General features: G+C 34.9%; 1 pseudogene; it reads right to left on the bottom strand.

The window, feature by feature from the left end:
• Nucleotides 1-8,777: 8,777 nt before the first annotated feature.
• LOC118522000 (gamma-aminobutyric acid receptor-associated protein-like) lies at nucleotides 8,778-9,363 on the bottom strand (annotated as a pseudogene).
• Between the last annotated feature and the right edge of the window lie 4,171 nt (nucleotides 9,364-13,534).

Genomic DNA, 13,534 nt, shown 5'->3' with positions numbered 1-13,534 from the left:
TTTTTTCTTTACTAACTTGGCACTCATGATGTAAAATGTGCTCTCGGCTTTTAAGGTGCAATGTTGTTGGGATTGAGTATGCTCACCCTACTGCATGCCGTGTCATGTCTCAATTTGTCTACCATCTTTCTTTATTTGACTTACTGTGTTGCACATGTCACTTAGTCTTCCTTTGATGTAAATAAATCATTCATACGGTCAGTCAACATTATTTATGTCATTAGCCCATAACATTAAAAATAACATTATGTATTACAATGTTGGACAATGAAATTTTGAGATACTATTTGATAAAAATGATCATTCACATCATCCAAATATGCTTATATCCTGTTTTTCATAGGTCATCATCATGGGGTGCCTGGGTGGCTCAGTCAGTTAAGTGTCCAACTCTTGATTTTGGCTCAGGTATTGATCTCAGGGTCATGAGATCAGCCCCACATCGGACTCTGCAGTGAGTGTGTATCCTGTTTAAAATTTTCTCTCTCCTTCTCCCTCTGCCCCTGCGTGCTCATGCTCTCTCTCTCTCTCTCAAAAAAAAAAAAAAAAAAGTACAAAGCACATATTTAAATATTGTATTTCTACACTGTGGCCTACTGGATAGCCTAACAACTGTACTCTGAAAATCTCTAGAACCTTCTTGTAAATTCTTTTCTGAGCTTCTGAGAGAATAAGGGAGGTCAGAGAGCCTAAAATATCACAGGGGACAGGAAACCAGCTTTCTAAACAGTCAGTGATGCCACCTGCTCTGAGTGTGTATGCCATTCTGCTGACCTCAGTGCTTGCATGTTAATATTAGTGTGGGAGGCAGGAAACAGCACCTTAGGCTCCCATGATTGAATCTCCCACAAAAATCTGGGGCCCTCGCAGCACTATAGTTTTGCTGAAAAGGATCAGGAGAACAAAATAGGTTTTCTATTAAAAGGTAAATTTTTATCTCTATCAGCCTATGGTCTCAGAAAGATCTTTTCACAACTAATTTATAATGATTAATTTTCTCACACACAGATTTAGGATTTGGATTTGGATTATTTATGTTATTGTCATGGTTCAGGAAATGCTGGATTTGAGAAATTAAGATAACATGATTCCAAATTGATAGCTCCTGGGGGTGCCTGGCAGAAGCAAACTCAAGTCTCTTCTGGAGAGGTATGGCCTTTGCCAGCCGTCTCAGCAGTCTCACTCCATATCCCGTGTCTTCTGATCACTCTTTCATCTTGTTTTATTTTACCATCTACTTTACTGTGTTACGTGGAATTCCCAGGTCACTACTCTTCTCAAGCTGCGCCTAACCTGCTGTCTAATCCATCTGTTGACTTTTAAAGTTACAATAATTTTATTTTTTTTATTCTTAAAAGTTCTTTTGTGTTCTCCCTGATAAATTTTTGATTATCTTCCCACTCTACCTTTATCTGGGACTCAGAATGGGTGGATGCATGGAGAAATACCAACAATAATTTGTCGACATTGCGTAGATGATTGTTTTGTATTTTATCAGACTGCTATAATCTGAGTTACTTGGCTGTCCTAATTAGTTGTGTTTTACTGTTGCTACTGCTCACTCATGGTGAATTGTTTCCTTGTGTGAGTGCTGAAGTACTAATTTATGAGTGCTGTCCTTTTTGAAGGATTTGTATTTGCCTCTATAAGGCGCCAGTGGAAAGTAGCAAGCTCCAACACGCATTTAATCCTTTGCCCTTGGGTTTCCATAACAAGCAAGTAATAATTTCAACTCAAGAAAAGTGACAACAATCTTATTATAAATTCTCAGGCGTTCAGTGTTTCCCTAAAGAAATTTGCCAGACTAACAACTTCCTGGCACATTCAAATTTATTCACTTGCATAAGGAAAGGTACACACATTGCAGAGCAGTTTTTGCCACATCTCCTCCAAGTCCTGCGTGCATGTCTGTTCACGCATTTTGACTGAGGAAGATATTGTTATTCATTGACTTTGAGTGTCAGAAGAAATTCGCTTCAGTTGTTCAATTTTAACATCCTGCTACATATATTTGATAAAATTCAATTCCTGTTTTTGAAACAAGAATGGCAGAAAGCAGAAAACAGTGAAAAAACAATTTTTTACTTTACCTAGTTAACACAGAGGGGTTCCTTTGTCCACTTTGTTCAGTGATATATTCCAAGAGTCCAGAACAGTATCTGGAACAGAGTAGATTCATTTGTTGATATTGAACATATCTCATTTCTATGTGGAATCTAAAACAAAACAAAACAAACAAAAACTCCTAGAAAAAGAGATCAGATTTGTGGTTACCAGAGGGGGGTGTGTGGCAGGAGGGGGAAAGTGGAGGAAGGTGGTCAGGGTATAATTTTCCAGTTATAAAATGAATAAATACTAGGGATGTAATGCACAACATGGTGACTACCGCTTAACTGCTGTGTGATATCTAGAAGAAGTGTTGAGAGAGTAAATCCCAACAGTTCTCATCATAAGGAGAAATGATTTTCTTTTTCTTCCCATTTTTTAAGTTCTATATATATGAGATGATGGATGTTAATTAAGTAAGTCAAAAGTCAAACAGAGAAGGATAAATACCATATGATTTCCCTTATATGTGGAATCTAAAAAAAACAACAAATGAATAAACAAAAAGCAGAATTGGACCTATAAATGCTGAGAACAAACTGATGGTTATCAGAGGGAAGGGGGTGGGGGGTGGGTAAAATGGATGAAGGGGAGTGGGAGTGGGAGATACAAGCTTCCAGTTATGGTATGAACAAGTCACGGGAATAAAAAGTACATCACAGATATACAAATTTTCAAAATCAATTGTATTCCTATATGCTAGTCACAAATTACCCTTTTAAAGTATTTAAAAGAAGGATATTACTTATAGTAACAACAGCAAAAAAATAATCAGGAATAATCTAACAAAAGATAAAGTCTTGTGTGTGAAGAAACATCAAACTTTATTAAGAGAGATTAAGGATATGATACCACATTCATAATGATATGCTACCAATCAGTAACATAAATATATAATGTTCTCAAAATTACTCTATGAATTTAAGGCAATATCAATAATTTCCTACAGAATTTATTAGACAGGTCCACAATCTTAAATTGCATTTGAAAGAGATAGTTGCCAAGAATAACTAACAATATATTAAGAAAGAGTAATGTGGAGAAATGTTTCCTGCCTGACCTAAGGCCCATAAGCTATCGTTACTGGTACAGAGATAATTAAATATATTTATTTATGCAATAGAAAACAGAGCCCTGAAAAAGAACTTAATATATGAGTAAGCATAAAATATGATAAAATTGGCACTGGTTTTTGGTGAGCCTGTGGTATAAATATCAATTGTTAGTAGTATATTAAGAAAAAGTAAAATTGGACCTCGACACCAAAGACAGGCATTCATTTTGGGTAACTTTAAAGATTTACTTGTGGGGCCAAAAAAAAAACCAATTCTTTAAAAATTAAGATTATATTGACGTGTGCTGGCTGTTGGTCAAATCTTTCCCTACTCTCTTCCAACCTGCCATGTTTTTTCTGTATGTGGCAGAGAGCTGAAAGTCTGAAAACTACTTTTCCTAGATTTCATTACCAGCTAGTTTCCATCTTCTCTTTATCTCATTTCTTTCTTCTGTGGCTGCAGCTGGGCGTTGGCGGCCTCACAGCGGCAGGTGTCTCTGGCCTCTGTTTGGAGGAGGGAAGCCCCTGCCTCAGGGAGCCTCAGGGACTAACGTCTCCTGAGCTCCTCCAGGGCACAGGTAGGAATACAGGCTCCTGGCTGTGCACCTTCTATTGTTAGAATCATCCTGGTGGCAGCAGCTTCAGGGTTAAAGCATCCAAGCTCTTGAGACTCTGGGTTGTCTTCTTATCTGTTTTTGCTTCCTCATCTTTCCAACATTTTGTAAACAATTCACTGCATTACCTTCACTCTGAAATACTTGGAGGATCTCTCTTTTCCTGACACACTATTAACTGATGAAAAGGAAATACCCTTACATTCTTAGATCTGCTTAAAAAATGTGAAGTATGAATCATAGAATCATAAACATTACATTTATGGTAGGGATTATCTCCGGGATGAGGAAGAAGAAGGGATTATCGTGAGGCAGGGCAGTCTTTACAAGCTGTGGTGGTTATTCTTGCTTACTTAACCTAAGTGGTAGGTGCATGCATAACTTTTATATAATATTTTATATATATTGGTGTCTGAAAATTTAAAAATGATATATATTACTGTTATATGTGATATATAGGAATATATAATGTAGACTTCTTAAGAATACATCTTCAAGCCACAGAAGTCAATATTTTCTGGTTTAAGAAACAGATGGAAAACAATTTGCCTATGTCCCTGAATCAGCTCTGTTTCTGGCCTTGCTCCCTATAGGGTCTTTTTTACCAGGACAGTCAGAGGGATCATGTTAATATTTCAGTTGAATGATATCATTCCTCTGCTCAAAACCCTTCAATGAGACTCCCATCTCATTCACAGCCAAGCTAAATCCCTACTACACCTTCCAAGACTCTCCATAGCTGGCTTCTCATTACTGTTCTGACAACTCTATTCATTTCTTTATTCTCTCGGCTCTGGCCACATCGGTCTCTGGCCTGTTTCTTGAACATACCAGGAAGGCCCTCACCCCAGCAGAAGGATATTCCTCCTTCTAATATCTGCATGGCTAATTTGTTAACTTCTCAACCTATCTTTACTCAAAACCCATCTTCCCTGAGGGGCTTTCCATGGATATCCCTCCCTCAGGCATTTGTAATCTCACTAACCATCATTTTTACCCCTTTTCGTACTTATTATTTAACATGCTATCTATTTCACTTACTTTTGTTATTAATTGCTTCTCCACTAGATCATAAGGGAAAAATTTTTTGCAGGGAGCATGACTTGGCAAGAGTAGGCATTTAATAAGCATTTGTCGAGTGAATAAATGAATGAATGAGTAACATATTTCCCACTGCAGTCAGGATATATAGCAGTTGAATTTTTGCTACATCCTTTGTCAATAGCCTTTACAATTATGGAGTATTTAAAAGAAGATTGGAGGAGGACTTGAAAAACCATCTTTAGAAAAAAAATCTATGAAACATGGAACTGTTTCATTAAAGGCTGGAAACTGAATGCGAATTTCCTTTGTACTTAGCACTGATTTGAATGATTCTCTTTTTATTTTTAAAACCATTTTCAACTGGTAGTGTTAACTTTGTTGTGCATTCATAGTCTTAATTTGCTTTAAACTAATTTTTTGATGAGCTTTTTATTCTTGTAGCTCAACAGCACATACAAAAATTAGGGCAAAAATCTACCTCTTGTAACTTGCTTGACTGTTTTATAGCTATTGAAATAGATTTTCATGTAAATGAATATCTCTAGGATGCTTTATTAAAAAAATCAGGAAGATTGCATTTCTGAGATAGCATTTTTAACTGAAGGTTTGATGGAAAAATTTACACATATTTTAAAAAATAACATCTCATAGCCAAATGCTTCCAGTGAAGATCATTTGCAGCCAAGCAGATTCCTGATGACAAAAATATTAAAATATCATTATGTCATCTATTAATAAAGTGCTACTTCTGCAATTTTTTGACACATTGAAGTAGGCTATCTGTGTGCATTATGCTGATAATCACTCATGTGTTCAGTATTTATAATCTGAATATTCATCCTAAATGGGATTCTTTACACTCTTACTATTTATTTTTATTTAGTTATTTCATGTGAAATATTATAAACTGAAACCATAATGTGAAAATATTACAGTAATAAATACAAAGATATTATCCTGTTTTTCTCAGCTGAATACACAGACATTTTAACACTATTTTTCTGAGTATAGAGGAATTTTCCTCACACTTCGATCATGGAGGTATTTATTTAGTTGTTATTGGTGATGACGGAGGTAATGACTGTTGGTATTGCATATTTAGAATCCCCCACTAAAGTTTTATATTCTATGGAAGGCATGTTTCTGGGTTATAAACAAATATTATTAAGGAAACTATGTATGGTAATTTTGCTTTCTTTTTCCTTTCAATCATTATAACAGATCATAGCTATCAAGTTCTTGTGATGAGACACTCAAATGCTGTTCCTGTGCTTTATATTGTAGGTCCCAGTGTCCTGCTAGAAAATAAGATAATTAATTATTAAATTTTAAAATGCAATATTATTTAAAACCCAGTGATAAAAAGTGAGCTAAAGCCTTGGCATTGCAGGTCACATTTCCCAAGTTCATGTATTACCTATTCATAAATTCGGGTCTTGGGCAAAATATTGCTTTTATTTTTTTTCCTTTTCCTTTTCTTCTTCTTATTTATTTTCTTATTTCATTATTCCCTGACCTCTCATCATGTCACAAAACTGCCTCAAAGAAGTCAGCCCCAAATTGGACCGAGGGGGGGGACAAATCATCCCCATTTCAATGGGAGAAGCTCTGCTTTTAATATATTTTATATCTGCAATTCCTAAGATTTCCTCATTTTGTGATTCCATTGTGTTTACATTCTACATTCCATGATTGTAAGTCAGTCAGCATATATTTATGAATCTAATAGTTGAACGCTTTTCAATAATGGATTTATAAGTTTTTGTTTGAACATTTATTTGTTTGATGCTTTGCTTGTTCCTATGACTTTGTTTCAACAATCATTTAATAATGTAAGTTAGTGATATATAATTTTTTTATTTAAAAATGTGGAATTCATTAAAGGCAATATAAACAGTAAAACTGGTCACATCAAGTTTGAGATTTCCATATATAGCTCATATAAAAACTGCAAGCAAAAGCAAGTTTGAAGTTATATTTGTATGATTACTTGAGGAACATAATTTTACTAAATCAATAAATTCTAACCACTCTTCTGTGTCAACAACCTTTGTGGGATAGGCTACATTTTCATCAGTAAGATTGGCATTCTTTAGTAGTGTTTCTGATATAAGAAATTATCAGATTGGCAATTGCAAATTGGTTGGATTAAATAATCTTCAAGACTTGCCTAACCCTAAAGTGCACAGATTCATACAGGTGTCCTCCAATAGCATGTAATTCTTGGTCACAGAAAGAATTATTTTCATAAAATTAGAAAATTTTATTTATGAAACAATAACACTAAATTTGATGTTAAAATGAACAAATTTCTACATACTACCGAATACAGAAGAAATGGAAGAGAAATGCTATACTCTTTCTTTTCTTTTTCTCTTTGTTCCTTAATTCCAAGGAATATCACTTTTTTCTAGAGATAGAGAGATTTGACCATTTCATAGCATTTTTCTTCCTAAATCCTCAAGGAGCAAAATAGTTATACTAGTTATGTAAAATTGCATGGAAGGATCTGAAAATATATATTCATAAAGAAAAATGTTTGAGGGTATTGGATAGGAACTGCTAGATACCACTTTTCTTATAAGTATTTGTAATAACTCAAAAATTAATGTTAATTTATTTGGATATTACATTACAGATTTCTCTGTGTTTTACAGTGAAAATATGTACCTAAAGTAATCAAAAAACTCTGGATGCTAAAATGTAAACTTTTTTGGTTGCAAACACATAGTCTTTCTAGCATTAACTCCATCTAGATGGAGGCAGATGTGGATTACCACTTGAATTAGCACTTGAATTAACAAGGTACTGCATGCAACATAAGCTATTGTATGTGTTGCTTGAATTAGGATGCTTTAAAAACATTGTATGTGTTGATTTTTGAAGCTAAAGGAGGCATGTAAAGGAGCCCAGTTTTTATTTCTTAAATACATGAATTCATGAATAATTAAGTTAATAAGTGGGTATTTGTAACTGTTTACTGGCATAATTCTAAAGACCAAGGACTCTGGAATGAGATCACATGTATGACTCTATTAGTTTCTGAATCTGTAATATGGGAAATATCTGTCTAATCTATTTTCCCAAAGAGGTAGGACCTTAGGATACTAATGGCAGGAATTCATTTAACACAATTTGGCCAGAAAGGGGAGCAAAGATGTTTGCAGGGGCTGTGGTGCCTGAACCAAGGAAGACAGCAACTTGTGGCAAAATTGAGTGAAAAGTTGGGCAGATTGACAAAGTAAGTTGTCATTCTCAAATGGGAAGGCAGAGAGCAAGCCTCTCTGTAGAGTTCAGTGGATAACATGAAAGAAGATCACAGAACAACTAAGGATCTTCACAGCCTTTTTGGAATTCTAGGAGTTCCTGCTGTGGAACAGCAGGGCATTACTAAATGTACAAAATCAAAGGTGGTAACATGATGTAAGTAACTAGTTAATTCAAAGCATCACAGTCATGACCTTGTTCACGAAAATCCTTAGCTTTACATACAAATGTTTTGCCTCCAAGACAATATGTTTCTTTCTTTTTCTTTTCTAGCTTGATGGTTTCTTCTTTATTGATGTGCCTCCTACCTTCCCCCATTATTTAAGTCCCTTTCAACTACCTCCAAAAAAGAAGGTAGTGAAAGGAAGGGAATGGTAGGGTTCTGAGTCCTTTGGGCAGTCAGAAAGGGAAAGGAAACAAAACAATCACTGGATGTGACAGAGATTGACAATTAAGAAGTCTAAAGCAGAGTTGGAAATGTGGTAAGAGAAAGGGAAGAGAGGAGAGTTACGAGAGGCCACCTCCCCCATTAATCCTCCTGGTAAGAGGGGCTGGAGGAAAGCCTCAAACATTTGGAAGTGCAGGTCCTGAAGAAAGGAGGTGGTGGCTGAGCCTGAAGGAGGAGTAGGTCAAGGAAGGGGGGCCACCTCTCTCTTTGTAGAATGGGACCCCCCACCTCAGGGGCAGCAGCTTCACAGACCCCAGACACTTTCATCACTGTAGGTGATGTATAGAAAGAAGTCTTCATGGTGTCCCTGGTATAGTTGACCCACTGTGGCACTGGTGGGTGGAATGACATTGTTGACAAAGAAAACAAGACAGCCTTAGCTCAGAGATGAATTTGCTCCCAGATCAAGAAGTAGAACTGACCAACTGTAGGGGCACCTGGGTGGCTCAGTCGGTTAAGCAATCAACTCATGATTTCAGCTCAGATCATGATCTCAGGGTCATGAGATCGAACCCTGCATTGGGCTCCATGCTCAGCAGGGAGTCTGCTTGAGATTCTTTCTCCCTCTGTCTCTGTTCCTCCCCTCCCCCCCGCTTGCATGAGCTCTCTCTCTTTCTCAAATAAATAAATCTTCAAAAAAAAAAAATAAGTGGAACTGACCAACTGTGAGATGAGAAGGCATCAGATATTTCTTTCTCTCCAGGTCTCCTATATGAGCTTTGGGAGCCTTTTCTACTATCATCAGAATCCAGTCCAGGTATTTCTTTCAGATCTTCTCACCCTCAGAGCAGCATGTATGTATAAAGCTCCTCTTTATACATGAACTTCATCTTCCCAAGACCTGGGCTGAACCAGGCTGAGCTGAGGGAACCTGGGGGGTGGGGTGGGAGTGGAGGGGGCCAAGGCAATATGTTTCTAAGTTCACTGCAGATTACTCCTCATAATGCGCCAAAGGAAGATTCTTCTATGTTAAAAAAAAATGTGTAGCAAGGTATGATTGAGAGACACCCTTTTGAGTACAGTCCCAAAAGACAGAGTTATTGATGTAAAAGCTCTGTGTAGACACAAGAAGACATAGTAAAATAATAATAATAATAATAATAACTGATTTTTTTTCATTTGTGAGACACTTAACAGTAAATTGCTTACTTTTAAAGTATCCTGAAAATGTACAAAAGGGAAAGTAGCTGAAAAAGTATCATCATTTCTACCATACTGGTAAAGAAAATCCAACTGAATTTGAAATGGTTATAGCTGACTCATGTGTGAGTCCTACAGGAGAGGCTCACAAAGAGTAGAAAATATGATGTTCATGTTTCTGTTGTTTGTAGTGTAGCCATCAATGAAATAGGGAATAAAAGTGAATCAGAAGAAAGAACATGCTATTCCATTCACTCATTCATTCATTCACATTTATTAGTGTTGCTTATATGTAACTTGTATCGGTTTGGAAGTTTTATTGCTTTGATTTGATTTTGTTTCATTTTAGTACTTCAGAGAAAAGTGTTTTGAGATTTCTTCTTCCTTCTTCTTTCTCCTTCCTTCCTTCCATCCTTTCTCCTTTCCTCCCTTCTTTTCTTTCTAGAAATGTCTTCTTGTTTATATCTCCCTTATAGAAATATATTTTTAACTAAAAGCGAATAACAAGGAGACAAGAATATGCAATGGGAAAAAGACAGTCTTGTCAACAAATGGTGTTGGGAAAAGGGACAGCCACATGCAAAAGAATGAAACTGGACCAAAAATAAACTCAAAATGGATTAAGGACCTAAATGTGAGACTTGGACCATAAAATTCCTAGAAGAAAAGATAGGCAGTAATTTCTTTGACATCATCCATGGAAATATTTTTCTAGATATGTCTCCTCCAGCAAGGGAAACAAAAGCAAAAATAAACTATTGACTACATCAAAATAAAAGCTTTTTCCCAGTAAAGGAAGTCATCGACAAAACCATAAGGCAACCTACCAAATAGGAGAAGATATATGCAAATGATATATCCCATAAGAAGTTAATATCCAAAATATATAAAGAACTTATACAACGCAACACCCAAAAAATTGTCCAATTAAAAATGGGCAGAAAACATGCATAGACATTTTTCCAAAGAAGACATACATATGGCCAACAGACAAATGAAAAGATGCTCAACATCACTCATCATCAGGAAAATGCAAATTAAAACCACAAGAAATATCACTTTATACCTATCAGAATGGCTAAAATCAAAAACACAAGAAATAAGAAGTTTTGGCAAAGGATGTGGAGAAAAAGGAACCCTCTGGCACTATTAGGAGGAATGCAAGTTGGTGCAGCCATTGTGGAAAACAGTATGGAGGTTTCTCAAAAAATTAAAATTAGAATTGCCATAGGATCCAATAATTCCATTACTGGGTATTTACTCAAAGACTATGAAAAACACTAATTTGGAAAGCTACATGCACCTCTATGTTTATTGCAACATTATTTACAATAGGCAATATATGGAAGCAACACAAGCATCCATCCATAGATGAATGGATAAAGAAGATCTGAGATATATATATTTATACATATTGGAATTTCATATGTGTATATGGAATATATATATATATATATATATATAATGGGATATATATATAATGGAATAATATAATATTATGGAATTTGTATTTTCCATATTCCAAATTATTCCATATATATATATCCCATTATATATATATAATGAAATATTACTCAGCCATAAAAAGAATGGAATCTTGCCATTTACAACAACACAGATGGACCTAAAAGGTATAATGCTAAGTGAAATAAGTCAGTCAGAGAAAGACAAACACCATATGACTTCACACCTATGTGGAATTTATGAAACGAAGCAAACAAACAAATAAAAGGGAAAACAAAGAGACAAACAAAAAACCAGACTTCTAAATACAGAAAACAAACTGGTGGTTGCCAGAGGGGAGGTGGGTGGGGGGAGGTGAGTGAAATAGATAAAGAGGATCAAGAGTAGAAAAAAAAAAAATAATAACATCAAAAACAATATCTTTGGCATTTTATTTTTATTTGGACAATTATTTCCATTGGATTGCTCACTGTGATACTTTCTTAAACATGTAAATAAATAATTTATATTTTTATTTATTTTTATCCCTTTTCCATTTATAAGAAGTAATGTCTCTTGTCTATCTGTATGCATGTGTGTTTGCATGTGTGTGCATGAGGAGGTGTCTGTGGGTGTTTTGGAAACAGAGGTCACAGAACCAACTGGATTTTGGTTTCTTAAACTCAATATCTATTAAAATTCTCCAAAAAAATAAAGTTCTCAATGATATCAATAGATCCTTGGACACTACATTTTAATCATTCTTACATGCTTGAAAACATTATTTGTGATAATTATGAGATCTTATAGTTCTTCTGAAAAAAATAACAAACCTAACAAAATTATTTTATTATTATTTTTATTACCACAAATTAAAACCTGTCAACATGTATGGGTTTTTTTGCATTTTCCCACCCAAGTCTATATATAATTTTATATTCTGAATTCTATTTTAATATTTCAATAGGTCTTTTTCAGAGCAGTTTTAGTTTCACAGCAAAACTGAGCAGAAGGTACAGAGATTTCCTATATTTCCCCAGTCCTACTCGTGCATATCCTCCTCCATTATCAATATCCCCCAGAATTTTAAAATTTAAGGGACGCCTGTGTGGCTCAGTCAGTTAAGCGTCTGACTCTTGATTTCATCTCAGGTCATGATCTCAGGGACATGAGATCAAGCCCCTGATCCCTTTGCCTCTCCCCCACCCAAAAAATGAAAATAAAAAATAAATTAAATTTAATGTTCTATCATAAATACTCAAACACCTTTCTGTTATATTTTAATTATTTTAATTCAAGTGTGCTCTTATGCTAACTTTTGCACCATAAACTATTAAATCAATCCCTTATTTTTATATAAGGATTCTGCTATTATAAATAATAGTAAATAATCATTTTCACATTTAATAACCTATTGTTAAATTCCTTCCTAAGAATAAACTCTTATGAGTTTATATAAGATTCAGTCTGTGGTGAACATCTATTTGGCCCCATTATGTATGCAATTTTAGCAGAAGGATTCTATGGCTATACACACATGTAGCATTTTCTTTATATAGCCATAAATTAATTTTAATTTTGGCTAATTCAGTAGATAATGTGGTCTTTTTAAGTACATTTCAATTTTTGTATCTCTAATAACTCATTCAGAGAAACTATTTTCCAAATGTTACCTTATTTTATTAAAAAAACAACAAAACAACCTACACCTTCAGAGGTTTTAAAAGTTATTAAATTTTGTGTATATATAAATGAATCTGTTATACTCTTAAATAATCTTATTTGTACAAGATGTGGGTTTAAATATCAGATAAAAGCCAATGTAGAAATTGGAGGGAAGATAAAAGACCCAAAAATGCAATGCACAATTAGCTGTGGTCTATTGAAGAGAGAAGGCAACTGAGATCTCAGTAAGATTCATATTTACTAAAAGATTCAATGAAGTTTCTAAAATACTCATAATTAATTCAATTTAGCATACCATTTCCTTGACTTTTCCTTCATATTTGCCTGCTCTCCAGAACCTCTGGGTCACTCTATGTTTATTCTATCACTGTGAATGTCCTGCTTTACCCAGGTGGCTTTTCATTGGATGACCCTGGAATTAACACAAAAATGGTGCCATCAAGATTAAGGACAAAAAATGGGGAGCCTTATCTTGAACTATGTAAGAAATGCTTCAGACCGTCAATCACACACACACACACACACACACACACACACACGCACGCACAACAGCTGCACAACAGTACAATTTCTCGAAGCAATATTTATAAATTATGCAGTGATAATTATAGTGGTAGTTGAGAAAAAAAAAAGAGTATAGCACCAGTCATAAAAGTGACAAGAGTAACATCAGAAGAATGTCGATAATTCTTAATAATTTCAGAAAAGAAAACTATTGAATTTATTTATTAG

The sequence above is a fragment of the Halichoerus grypus genome, chromosome 4 (assembly GCF_964656455.1).
Source record: "Halichoerus grypus chromosome 4, mHalGry1.hap1.1, whole genome shotgun sequence".
NCBI lineage: Eukaryota > Metazoa > Chordata > Mammalia > Carnivora > Phocidae > Halichoerus > Halichoerus grypus.
The sequence above is the reverse complement of the archived record's forward strand: the minus strand, read 5'-3'. Positions and strand labels throughout refer to the sequence as shown.